Source organism: Pelodiscus sinensis, chromosome 19 (assembly GCF_052426305.1).
Source record: "Pelodiscus sinensis isolate ZL-2025 chromosome 19, ASM5242630v1, whole genome shotgun sequence".
NCBI lineage: Eukaryota > Metazoa > Chordata > Testudines > Trionychidae > Pelodiscus > Pelodiscus sinensis.
In genome coordinates, this window is record NC_143070.1 from 6,204,184 (window position 1) to 6,216,806 (window position 12,623).

General features: G+C 49.8%; 1 non-coding gene across 1 annotated transcript; it reads left to right on the plus strand.

The window, feature by feature from the left end:
- Nucleotides 1-286: 286 nt before the first annotated feature.
- Nucleotides 287-368, plus strand: TRNAS-UGA (transfer RNA serine (anticodon UGA)). The gene has a single exon. It is a non-coding gene; the product is annotated as a tRNA-Ser (tRNA).
- Nucleotides 369-12,623: the final 12,255 nt, after the last annotated feature.

Genomic DNA, 12,623 nt, shown 5'->3' on the forward strand with positions numbered 1-12,623 from the left:
GCAGCCCCTTCCTGCTTCACGGCCAAGGTCCAGGCAGCTCATTGGGGTAGGGGGGGAGAGGGTCTCAGTGTGGCTGTTGCCACAGGCACAAGGTGACCAGATTCTGCAACACTCACAGGCCGCACAGGAGGGAGCCGGTTTGATGCTTCACCCGACAGCCCAGCAATGAACCCCCCGAACACCCTCTGTGCTCTGGGAGCTGTTAGAATTCTGTGTGGCAGGTGACGTCCACACACGTGGATTATTGACCAGTTTCCCTAGTCCCGGGGGCCTTATTTAGCTCACAGCTGTGATGGCCGAGTGGTTAAGGCGTTGGACTTGAAATCCAATAGGGTGTCCCTGCGCAGGTTCAAATCCTGCTCACAGCGAGGCTGGTGTTTTGGCCACAGCCCTAACCAGAGCAACTCAGCCCCCGAGACCCTCTCCACGTACTCCCCATCCCTTTCTGCTCCTTTCAGACAGATACCTGGGATGGTGCCTCCTGCCAGGGGGGCTGATCCACTCCTGACTGTGACAGAAGCAGCGTGGGCTGGAGAGCCTGCCCTCTTATGGCTACAAGAGTTTGGGCCATCAGGTCAACCCAATGGAAGCATTGGCAAGCAAGACGAGAGCTCTGCTAGGAGCATCTTCTCCTTCCACTGATCCTTGGTCTTTGTGCCAAGATGTGTGGCTGGGAGCCAGGACTCAGGGCCCTTCCCCAAATATACGTGTGTCCCCCCTCTGACCCGCTCACACTGTCTGGCTGCCTCCAGCATGGGCTGAGCTCAGGGGCCATGTGGGTGACCTGTCCTGCAGCTGTGACAGCCCCAGCCTATCACAGCTACCCCACTGAGGCTGCGTCTACACTGCAGGCTTCTTGCGCCAGAAGTTTTTGCTGAAGAGATCTTCCACAAAAACGTCTTGCACAAGAGTGTCTCCACACTACAAAAGCGCACTGAAAAAGCGAGGTGCTTTTGTGCAAGAGAGCGTCCAGACTGCATGGACGTGTTCTCGCAAGAAAGCTCTGATTGTCATTCACAGAATGGCCACCAGGCACCTGTGCTTCTTCTGATTGGCTGTTTTTGTGCAAACCCATCCCCACCCCGTTTCCTGTCCACACACACCTTTTTGCACAAGAGCGTCTGCGCAAAAAGGAGTTATTCCTCAGCGAAAGAGGAATATCCATACGGAAAAACCCCCTGTGTCTAGACTGGCAAGTTTTTCCGCAAAATCAGCCGCTTTTCCGGAAAAACTTGCCAGCTGTCTACACTGGCCGCTTGAATTTCCGCAAAAGCACTGACGATCTCATGTAAGATCGTCAGTGCTTTTCTGGAAATACTATGCTGCTCCCATTCGGGCAAAAGTTCCTTTTTGCACAAAAGGGCCAGTGTAGACAGATGAGATTTGTTTTCCGCATAAAAAGCCCCGATCGCGAAAATGGCGACCAGGGCTTTTTTGTGGAAAACCGGGTCTAGATTGGCACGGACGCTTTTCTGCAAAATATGCTTTTGCAGAAAAGCGTCCTGCCAATCTAGATGCGCTTTTCCGAAAATGCTTTTAATGGAAAAGTTTTCCGATAAAAGCATTTTCGGAAAATCATGCCAGTGTAAACGTAGCCCCTCTGTTCTGTTGATTCACTGTACATTTTCTTACGCAAAAACGTGCTTGAGGTGTGGACGCTCCGCCAGTTTGGGAGCAAAAACTCTGCAGTGTAGACAATGCCTGAGCCAGCCAGACAAGAGACCGAGCTCCATTGGGCATCTGACACCCAGCAGGTGGCATAAAATGCACTTTGGTGAACCTCAGGACAAGGAAGCCAAAGTACATGGTGTGAGGGTTTTGTAGCAAACCAGCACGTCCTATGGAGATTTAAACACAGATTGCAGGAGCCAGAGTTCTGAGCCCTGACCCTTACACCATGGGACCTACAGCTGGTGCCTTTGGTGGGCACCTGTGATTCTCAGCTCTCAAGCTGGCCCTTCGCACTCCTGGCTTCCCTCCAGCTGCTTCATGTCTCTCTGTCCTGCCCCAGCTCTGCTGCTTTCAGGACAAATCCCGTGTTAGGACCAATCAGAATCTGGGGTCAGTGCTGGTCCATCCTACTTGAGATGTGTCTTATACAAAACTCTTTTGTTACTGCCCAGTCCCCAAGATTGGATCAGACGCAGCGATATTTGGTACATTGGCTGCTGCCCATGCTGGCAGAGAGCTGTCCTGTACTGGACCTGCAGTTCATCTACCTCCTGGAGAGGCGGCAGGTCTGTGAGAGGGAGAAACATTGCGGGTGGGTGTCCAAGCCAGGGCATTTACCTGCACGTTTAAAGTTTAAACAAACCTCATTTTGAACCCCTCTGGTCTGGAAATAGAAATGGAGCTTCCTGAAGATCCGTGAGTCAGCAGTATATCAGCTCTGTGGGTATAGCTCAGTGGTAGAGTATTTGCTTGCAAATCTAACAGTCCTTGGTTCAAATCCAAGTTCCTCCTTTTAAAAATTAGTACCTTTAATGGAAACATTTGCTTTTCCAGTTTTGTCACATTCTAGATTTCCATTGTTTGAGGATTCTGAAAATGGCTGCAAACCCTTAATGTTTCTCTGTGCCACGAATGCACATAAACCAGGCAAACCTGTCCCTCAGCCGAAACCAGTTCAAACCTGCTCTGCGTCTGGTTTCTATTTCCATCCGTTAAACAAGGGTGTGATCTAAAAGCCCACGGGCAGGTCCTTGGTCTCCATGGGCTGTGCTGTGGCAGAAGAACAAGAACTACATCTAGCGGGGGAGGAATGAACTAGTTTGTATTGCCTGGGGTGGGGAGGAATTGCCATGATATGGGACTAAAAAATCAACTGGAAGTGGGCAGGAGCCTGTTACAAAAACACACCAGGCACCTTTATCAGCCTGCCTGGGGCATATTCCTCTGTGCTCACAACATACATTGGGGCTCTAATTAAAGGCAACCTGCCTTTAACACAGATCATTCATTAATCCGTGTGACTGTCAGGTGCTTTCATACGGCAGCTGTTTAAATAAAATGTGCTTCTATTTCACAATCAGCAGCAGAGTCTCTGTGGCTGTGTCTAGATTGGCAAGTTTTTCCGCAAAATCAGATGATTTTTGCGGAAAAACTTGCCAGCTGTCTACACTGGCCGTTTGAATTTCCATAAGAACACTGACGATTTCATGTAAGATCGTCAGTGTTCTTGCGGAAATACTATGCTGCTCCCGTTCGGGCAAAAGCCCTCTTGTGCAAATCATTTGCGCAAGAGGGCCAGTGTAAACAGCACAGTACTGTTTTCCGCAAAAAAGCCCCGTTCGCAAAAATGGTGATCGGGGCTTTTTTTGCGGAAAACTGTGTCTAGATTGGCCACGGACGCTTTTCCGCAAAAAGTGCTTTTGCGGAAAAGCATCCTGCCAATCTAGACGTGATTTTTCCGAAAATGCTTTTAACAGAAAACTTTTCTGTTAAAAGCATTTTTGGAAAATCATGCCAGTGTAGACGTAGCCTGTGAGTATACCAGCAGCAGGGCTGGTAGTGTCTGCATCTCATTGCACCCTTAGGCCACCTCTTCACTCCAGGGAAGATCACCGCTGCTGTGATTGATCTTCCGGAGTTTGATTTAGTGAGACTAGCTGAGACTCACTAAATGGAACCCAGAGGGCACCCCCACCCATGTGCAGTACTCCTGCTCTTTGCTGTCCACGTACTCCCACTATAAAGACACCGCCAAGCTCAACAGAAACAAGCCAACTCCAGCTATATATCGAGGGCTGGTGGGAAGAGCAGACACATTAGTCAGGCACCACTGGGTGCTGCATCCCTCACCTCCACCCTACCTGGCTGGTGCCTTGGCCAGCTTAGCCATGGGGCTGCTCTCTGGGACTTTTCTCCCAGCTGCTCCCATTGCCCATCACCAGGGAGGTGAAAAACTTCATTTCTGCAGGAGCAGCACTCTCAGGGTGCTGACATCCCCAGGGGATCACACAAGGGCATGTATCACTGCCTCTCCTGTCCCAGCAATTGCAGTCAGAGCCCTGCCTTGCCAGTGCCAGTCCTAGCATCCTCTTCACCCGCTCCAGGCATGTGGTTTCCTTCTTTCCACTGCTCCTCTCCAATCAGCCTTTTCCTGAACCAGCAGTAACACAGGTGGCCAGGGGAGGCCTCTTCTGTGTCCCAGATGAACACAGGAAAATGTGAGCAAAGGCTACAACCAGGCACTACTGGGAGTTGAACCAAGGATCTCCTGTTCACTAGGCAGGTGCATTAGCCAGATAAGCCACAGTGCCTGCTGCAAAAGAGGGTCTGTAAAACTATTCTAGTTTATGGTCCCAGACAACACCAAGGGGCGTGGTGCTTTCTTCTCCTCTGGCTGGCTGGCAATGCAGATCAGATGCCTTTCTGGGGTGTGCTTCGGTGCAAACCTGCTGTGCCACACAGGAGGCTGCTGATATGCAGGGAGGGGTCAGATTAGAGGATCTAACTGTCACTTCTGGCCTTAAAGTCTGCAGATTGCATGTGGCACCTTGAGCAGCCTGTGAGGTTCCCTAGCCCCAGAACCTTCGGTGGTCTGGACTGTCAGTGTCAGCGTCGTCTGGTCAGGGTCGTCCTGGCGCGCTCCTGACAGGACCTCTACTCCGTTGTTAAACTTTCGGCTGCGTGCGTAACAATGGGTACTCCCTTTATCTAGAGTGTTAGACCCCGTGCACTTGGGTCAACACAGGAGATCTCTGAGAGGCCCCAGAAACGACAGATGCAGGCAAGGTTTGAAATCAATCGAGCAGGTTTATTGTCAAATGCGAAGCTCTACCAGTTGGTAACAGAGATCAGTACAATGTTACACCACTGGGCACTATGGCCCGCGTTGACAAGGTACCAACACCGGGCAGGCCTATTGCCATATAACAGATATTAACAGCAGTTAGTCAAAGTTAAGCTACTGTGCACTCTGTAAGTTTAGGCAATGACACCTGCCGTTCAGGTGCCTAGTGCACCCCCCCCCCCAAGGTCGGCCGGAGAGCACCCTCTGTGGTGTCCTTTTATAGACAGGTACAAACAACTTACATCATTTCTTTACGCACCAGGTTACCACCCTCTGTTGCCTAGTTACCACCCCTCACCTTATGGAAGGGGGACTTACTTACTATCCTTCATGCTGTCAATTCCGACCTGGTCCTGAACCTAGGTCGGTCTGTGCATTAGTTTTTAGGGAGTTTTTGTACCAAGACATTTCTTATTAAGATGTTCCATTACTCCCCTTTGGCTTACAGTCTGTACCCAGTGCCTCCCTGTGTCCTTCCATGCTCGACCTAACTTACACAATCGCACAGTTATCAATAGGGCCTCTTTCTTGGCTCCTGTTACTGAACCAAAGTCTTGCTCACTAGATTGCAGGCCTGTTGCTGTTTTCATGTTATAGGCCTCTATTTAGGCCTGCTGACTCCATGTTACTGACCTCAACTTACTACAGCCCTGAGTGGGGGTGACACAGGGGGAGCAGCTCAAGCATGCCAAGGGGCTGGCCATGAGCCTTGCAAGGCCACATGACATCACAAAGGCCTTTTGCAGCACCTCAGCTCATTGGTTGAAGGTGGTTTGGGAGGCAGTGACCTCACAGAGCGTTTGTGACAACATCCAGGTGGGACAGGGGCAATCTCAGAGAGAGCTCCACAGCTTGGTTGCCTGGAGTCTGCTTTTTGATGTTTCCCCGGCAGAAAGAATTGAGGGTCACATCTGCCGGTGTCTCTGTGGAGTTCTTCACCTTTCTCAAGGACAGTGTGAAGGGGTTTATGGGCAGGCAGCAGGCAGCATTACAGAAAGGGGCAGTCACTGAACTGAAGAGAGCTCTGTGAGAAGCAAGGGAAATGACTGCAAACACCAAAGAGGGTAGGATTCAAACTCATGCATCCAGAACACAATGGATTAGCAATCCCACACTTTAACCAGTTGGCTACTTCATTTGAACTATAAGGCTACGTCTACACTGGCATGATTTCCTGGAAATGCTTTTAACTGAAAAGTTTTCTGTTAGAAGTATTTTCGGAAAAAGCGCATCTAGATTGGCAGGATGCTTTTCCGGAAAAGCACTTTTTGCGGAAAAGTGTCCGTGCCAATCTAGACGTGCTTTTCCGCAAAAAAGCCCCAATCGTCATTTTTGTAATTGGGGCTTTTTTGCGGAAAAGAAATCTCAGCTGTCTACACTGGCCCTTTTCCGGAACAGTTTTCCGGAAAAAGACTTTTGCCTGAATGGGAGCAGCATAGTTTTTCCGGAAAAGCACTGATGATTTTACATTATATCATCAGTGCTTTTCCAGTAATTCAAGCGGCCAGTGTAGACAGCTGGCAAGTTATTCTGGAAAAGCGGCTGATTTTCCGGAGTAACTGGCCAGTGTAGACACAGCCTAAATGTCTTTTTTTAAACAACTCAAAGTCAGTGCTGCTGGGAAACTTTGTGCCACTCACTGGCTGGCCAGAGACACCCAGGCTATGTCTACACTGGCGGGTTCTTGTGCAAGAACAGCCATTCTTCCGCAGAGCGTCCACACTGCCCGCTCGCTCTTGTGCAAGAATATTTACAGTAAAGCGTGGGAAGAGAGGGCTTCTTGCACAAGAGCAACGCTCTTTTCTAACAAGTGTAAGCTCTCTTGTGCAAGAGCTCTTGCGCAAGAGGGCAGTGTGGACGCACGGCAGGGGTTTCTTGTGCAAGAAAGCTCTATGGCTAAAATGGCTATCAGAGCTTTCTTGCGCAAGAGAGCGTCCACACTGCTATGGATGCTCTTGTGCAAAAGCACATGGCCGCGTGGACATGTTCTTGAGCAAGAGTTCTTGCACAAGAACCCTTGTGCAAGATGTTCTTGTGCAAGACTCGCCAGTGTAGACATAGCCCCAGAGTGAGAAGGTTTTGGCTTTTCAAAATGTTCCCTGTGCTATTTGTACAAAGCTCAGTGTTGTTAACAAAACTCCAAACATCCCCTGGGTGCCCAGAGATGGGTAGGCTAGTCACAGTCTGTCTTGCAGTGTTCTCTGCAATGAGAAGATGCTTGTGGAGCATCAGTGGGGCAAGGGAGGAAGGCCCAGCAGCCAGAGGGTTTCAGAGATGAGCCTTTACTGACAATATCTGTCTCTGTTCTGATTTCACCATATGGTGCAATACTGGCACCTACAGCAGTATGGATGGGGGTCCCCAGACTGGGAGGCAGATGGGACAGTTTTGAACCTGCATATTGGAGATGCTCAACCCTCCAGTGAACACCCCTGGGGCGGCTCATTCCAGTTCTACTCGGCCTGGCTTGGCTTTGTCCTTAGGCAATGTCCACACAGCACCGTTATTTCGAACTTACGCTACAAGCAGTTATTCCCACATAATGTTGAAATAACGGTGAGCTGGAGGACTTCTTACTCTGACTCCTATTAACCTCATTTTACAAGGTGTAAGGGAAGTTGAAGGAAGAGTGCTTTTTCTCAGACTTCCTGCTGTGCAGACAGAGCCAAAAGCTAAGTTAAGCTATTTCGACTTAAGCTACACAATTGACGTAGTTCAAGTTGCATAGCTTATTTTGGCTTTAGCCCTGGGCTACGTCTACACTGGCATGATTTTCCGGAAATGCTTTTAACGGAAAAGTTTTCCGTTAAAAGCATTTTCAGAAAAGCACATCTAGATTGGCAGGACGCTTTTACGGAAAAGCACTTTTTGTGGAAAAGTGTCCGTGGCCAATCTAGACACGCTTTTCCGCAAAAAAAGCCCTGATCGTCATTTTCGCGATCGGGGCTTTTTTGCGGAAAACAGTACTGTGCTGTCTACACTGGCCCTTTTCTGGAACAGTTTTCTGGAAAAAGACTTTTGCCCGAACGGGAGCAGCATAGTTTTTCTGGAAAAGCACTGATGATTTTACATTAGATTGTCAGTGCTTTTGCGGAAATTCAAGCGGCCAGTGTAGACAGCTGGCAAGTTTTTCCAGAAAAGCGGCTGATTTTCCGGAATAACTTGCCAATGTAGACACAGCCCTTCTGTGTAGATGTGCCCTTACAGTGCGTTGTTAGAGGGCTGGTGCCTCTTGCCTCCTGGTTCTTCTCACCTAAACAGAGACCCACACTAGCAGAAGTCTGCAGGTGCAGATAATTTAATGTTTACTGGGTGAGGTTCCAGAAAGTACAATTCCAACTTCCTTCTTCCTTTTGGCTACCCTGGAAAAGCTCTGCTTCATCCAAGGAATGCTTCTGCTTTTTCGGAACAGTTTCCATAAAAGCAGACACGTTCTTTCAGCATCCCTGTATTCCTCATTGTATGAGGAATAAGGGATGTTCCATAAGAGGAGGTTTTTCTGAAATTTGGTCCTATGTAGACAGGCCAAATTTTGGAAAAGCCTCTTTCGGAAATAAAGCTGAAAAAGAGACGCAAATTGAGGTTCACGATTTGTGTATGTTTTTCTGATAGAACTCTGCAGTCTAGACATAGTTTTTGTCCCAACTTAGTTCCTGTTTGCCCCCAAGGAATAATCTCAGCTCCACCTTAACCGATCATTTCACAGAAATTAACTCACCAGTCCTAACATAACACAATTACCTAACTAAACATAGCCCACCTCCTTAATTAGTTTTAACCCGCAAAATTAATTATCCAGGAAGCCAAAACAATCAAAGAACCAGCCATAGGCCATACAGATAAACAACAGAGAAGTGGGGACCATAAAGAAAAAAAACAGTAAAGAAATGAGCATTTCACAACTACAAGTGTTGATAGGTGAGTTCTTGTCAGACAGAAATCTTCTTGGCTCTCTCCTTCATCTGGAGATGATAGCTTGGATCGCCTTGCCCCCAACCCCAAATTGTCTTATTTCAGTGGGGCTGGTTTGGGACCTGAGGACATAACTGTCCATGTCCTGTCTGGCTCTGGCTCAAAAGCAAGGCTTCAGACGGTCATGAGGAGAAAAGGCCCATGGTCAGATGGACGGAGATTTCAATTGCTTGTTTCTACCTCCATCACCAGTGAAGCAATAAAAACGCCCCAGTACTTCATGTGTCGACCTTCCCAGACAGGCCAGAGGATCACTACTAGGGTTGCCAGGTATCCTGTTTTGAACAGGACCGTCAGGTTTTTGAGCTTTCTGTCCGGGAAACAAATTGAGAAAATACCAGCTGTATAAATGTCCGGTATTTTCTAATTAAGTAAGCCAGGGCAGAGCGAGTATTATTCTCCCACCCTCCAGGGCCGATTCACAGCTTCCAAGGACAGCGCCAATTTCTACCTGTGCACGGACAGCCTGAGAGTGGAGGACAGCGCCGTGTGTGTTACTGTGCCAGAGACACAGCAAGAGGAAACTAATCTGGGCTCAGACACAAACCCTGCAGGCAGTAGAGGCTTGGTGGCTGGTGAGGCCAGTCCACCTCGTTCTGTGCAGGGCTCAGTGGGGCTGTGAGCCAGGCCCCCACCGTGTCCCGCTGAAGGGAGAAGCGGAACCCAAGGGCAGGCCGGGGTGATGCTGAGCCCGAGGTGCAGGTGACTTAGCTTCCTGCTTTAGCTTCCTCTTCCTGCCCCGTTCTCCTGCCAAAGACTCCTGCCTCCAGCCCTCTGACCCCAAGCCCTCTGAAAAATGAGAGGGTGGGAGGCGGGGGATTTCTATGCGTGAACCCCCAAAACAGAGCCACAGGATGATCTCGAGGGACGTGAGGTCACCTCTCTCCTCCCGTCGGTGAGAGCATCCTCAGGATCCCACCGCCCGGGCGCTGCACAGCCCGTGGGGAGGGACCGTCGGATGTTGCTCCCTAAGGCCGAGTGTAAAACACAGCGCACGAGTGTGTCTCTTATAATGGGGGGCCAGAGCAGGGAACCGAGCCTGGCCATGCTGGGTACCAGGTGCATGATTTGCCCCTGAGTGATTGTAGCCAGACAGGAACCCCCCGTCACACCCATTTTTGCTTGCCTGAAGCATACAGGGCACACAGAGCAGTAAAAGCCTTGAACAGAAGGCCCGGATATGCAGGCTGCTGCTGTGACCGTGAATGGCTGTAAACAGAGATATGCCAATTGCTGACCAAGAGGCTGCCGAGGAGTGCCCTTGACTGAAACCCATATTGATACGAACACACAGCCATCTGGGGGGGAGGAATCTCTCGCCCAGTAAAAAAAATGTCCAGTACTCACAATTTAGTTCTCTCTCTTGCAAGTGTAAATTAAGTTGAAACTTGTTTGTAAGAACTGGCGTCATAAAGACGGACCAGTACAATTTGGCATTTTAGATAAGAAAGAGGATACGGGCCCCTATTGGGTATAAAGATGGGTCCAGCAGCACACTCACTTTGAGTGTCAATCTACCATCTATCTGCTGGTCGGGTTAGGTGTTTGACCTCCTGAGGTTCCACGGGGACACCCACCTCATATTCGTCTTTCCTAGGAATTGAGGGACCAGCCCTGGCTTGACCCGCTGGAGTCGAGAGGCACAGAAGGGGGTAAAAATTGTACCTGGATGTGGTCCTTTGTCTTAAGTGTACACATAGACTTAGAGCTCTTTAAAGATTAAGCTGTCACTTGGTACCATTATTTCTATTTTCTATCTTTATTTTCTTTGTAACCATTTTTAAGATCTGTATTTGCTAGCAGTTAAGAAATAGAGCAATAGCCATTGTAACCATATGATTTATAAGCTTCTTTAATAAACCTGAAACTGTTTAAGTTTTAACCTGACTCCTTCAGTTGCTGTAACAGAACCAAGCACAATTTAAAAGAACTTCAGCAGGTCATAAGGGACAGGTATAGGAAGAGCTTGGGCGTTTTGGATCGTACCACTCCCAGGTGGCAGATCCGTTGGGGCATCTCTCAGTCTTCCCTAGACTGTCTGCTGCGAAGGGATCCTGTATCCTAGCAGCTGAAATCTGAGATGTAATAAGCTCTTCCTATAAACTCTGGGGCATGTGTCAGCCTGTTGGCTGCCCTCCGCTACGGGACCCCGGTCCTAGTGGTAAAGTCACAGAAGTTAAACCTTTTCTCGGTCACACACACACACACACACACACACACACACATACACACACGACCGTCGGCTGACAGTGATCCTCCCTCGCTGCCTTCTGCCCTGTCTGAATCCTCGGGCAATAAACTTCCCATAGCATGTATATATATTTTTTGGTTGACAAATTTTTATCAAGTGTGTCCGGTATTTTTGTTGAAACCATCTGGCAGCCCTAATCTCTGCTCTAACCAGGCCTGCGCTGAGCTAACGGCCCTATGGCCGCCTGGCCTGGGCTCTTTGCCTTGGGGGCCTGGGCTCATCCTTTGGGGCTACAAACTGCAGGGAGACATTTGGGCTCAGGCTGGAGCCTGGGCTCAGAGTCCCCCTCCCCCCTGGAGGGCTCAGGGCCTGGGCTCAGGCCGGTAGAGCTGCATGGCCATTTCCTAGCCCTGCCGCCCCAGCCCACGAGCCGGAGCCAGCTGAGCTGGGCTGTTAGCCAGGGGCCTGGGTGTGCCACGGGCAGTGCAGACAGTGCCGTGGGCTCCTGAGGCTGGGCCGTGGGCTGTAAAATCACCGTGCGCGGGTCTCGGCTCAGGCTAGCTACTGGCTCTGGGTCCCACAAGGTGGGGAGGGCATTGAGCAAGTGTCCATGGGAAGAGCGCAAGGAAGTATTGCCCCGGGCCCAAGGGCATTTCTCCATGGGTCTGGCTGCGCTGGGCAGGGGCATTCACATGGCCTGCTTGCAGGCGTTAGTTCAAAGTGATTTTCCTGCTCACATGTGGTGCACAATGCAGCTGCCAAGCTCCGTGTAACTGAGCCTCTTGCAGGTGCTGTGGCTGTGTCTAGACTGCAGGGTTTTTTTCGAAAAAAGTAGCCTTTCTTCGAAAAAACTTCACCTGCGTCTAGACTACAGCCGCGTTCTTTCGAAATTAAATCGAAAGAACACGGCTTTTCTTTCGATGGCGGTACTCCTCATTTCACGAGGAAGAACGCCTTTTTTCGAAAGTGCTCTTTCGAAAGCAGCCCCTTTTATACCCCTCTGCTGGGTCCTGATTGGCTGCTGCAGAGATAGCCACTCTATAGTGCCTGGAGGACCTCTTCTCCACTCCTCTTAGGCTATGTCTACACTCGCGGCTTCTTGCACATGAACATCTTGCGCAAGGGTTCTTGTGCAAGAAGTCTTGTGCAAGAAAACGTCTATACTGCCATGTGCACACTGTGCTTTTGCGCAAGAGCTCCCATAGCCGTGTGAATGCTCTCTTGCACAAGAAAGCTCCAACGACCATCTCTGCCGAGCATCCACACTGCACTTTTGAGCAAGAGCTCCTGCGCAAGAGGACTTACACCTGTTAAAAAAGAGTGTAGCTCTTGTGCAAGAAGCCCTCTCTTACCATGCCGTACTGTAAATTTCCTTGCGCAAGAGCGGGCGGGCAGTGTAGACGTTGTGTGGATTCTTGCGCAAGAATGGCCATAGTTGTGCAAGAAGCCGTAAGTATAGACATAGCCTTGCTGTGGTGCAGTAAGGCTGCTGGCCTCCTGTAGGGAGTGTTGGGGCCTAGTCCAGCCCATCACAGTGCCCTAAACACCAGTCAAATATGGGCATTTCCCTCTCTGTCCACCCCTAACGACTCTTGAGATTTATACACAGTGGAACGACTTCACTGGCACAGATTGAGGAACCCACATCAGATTAGCTGATAGCTG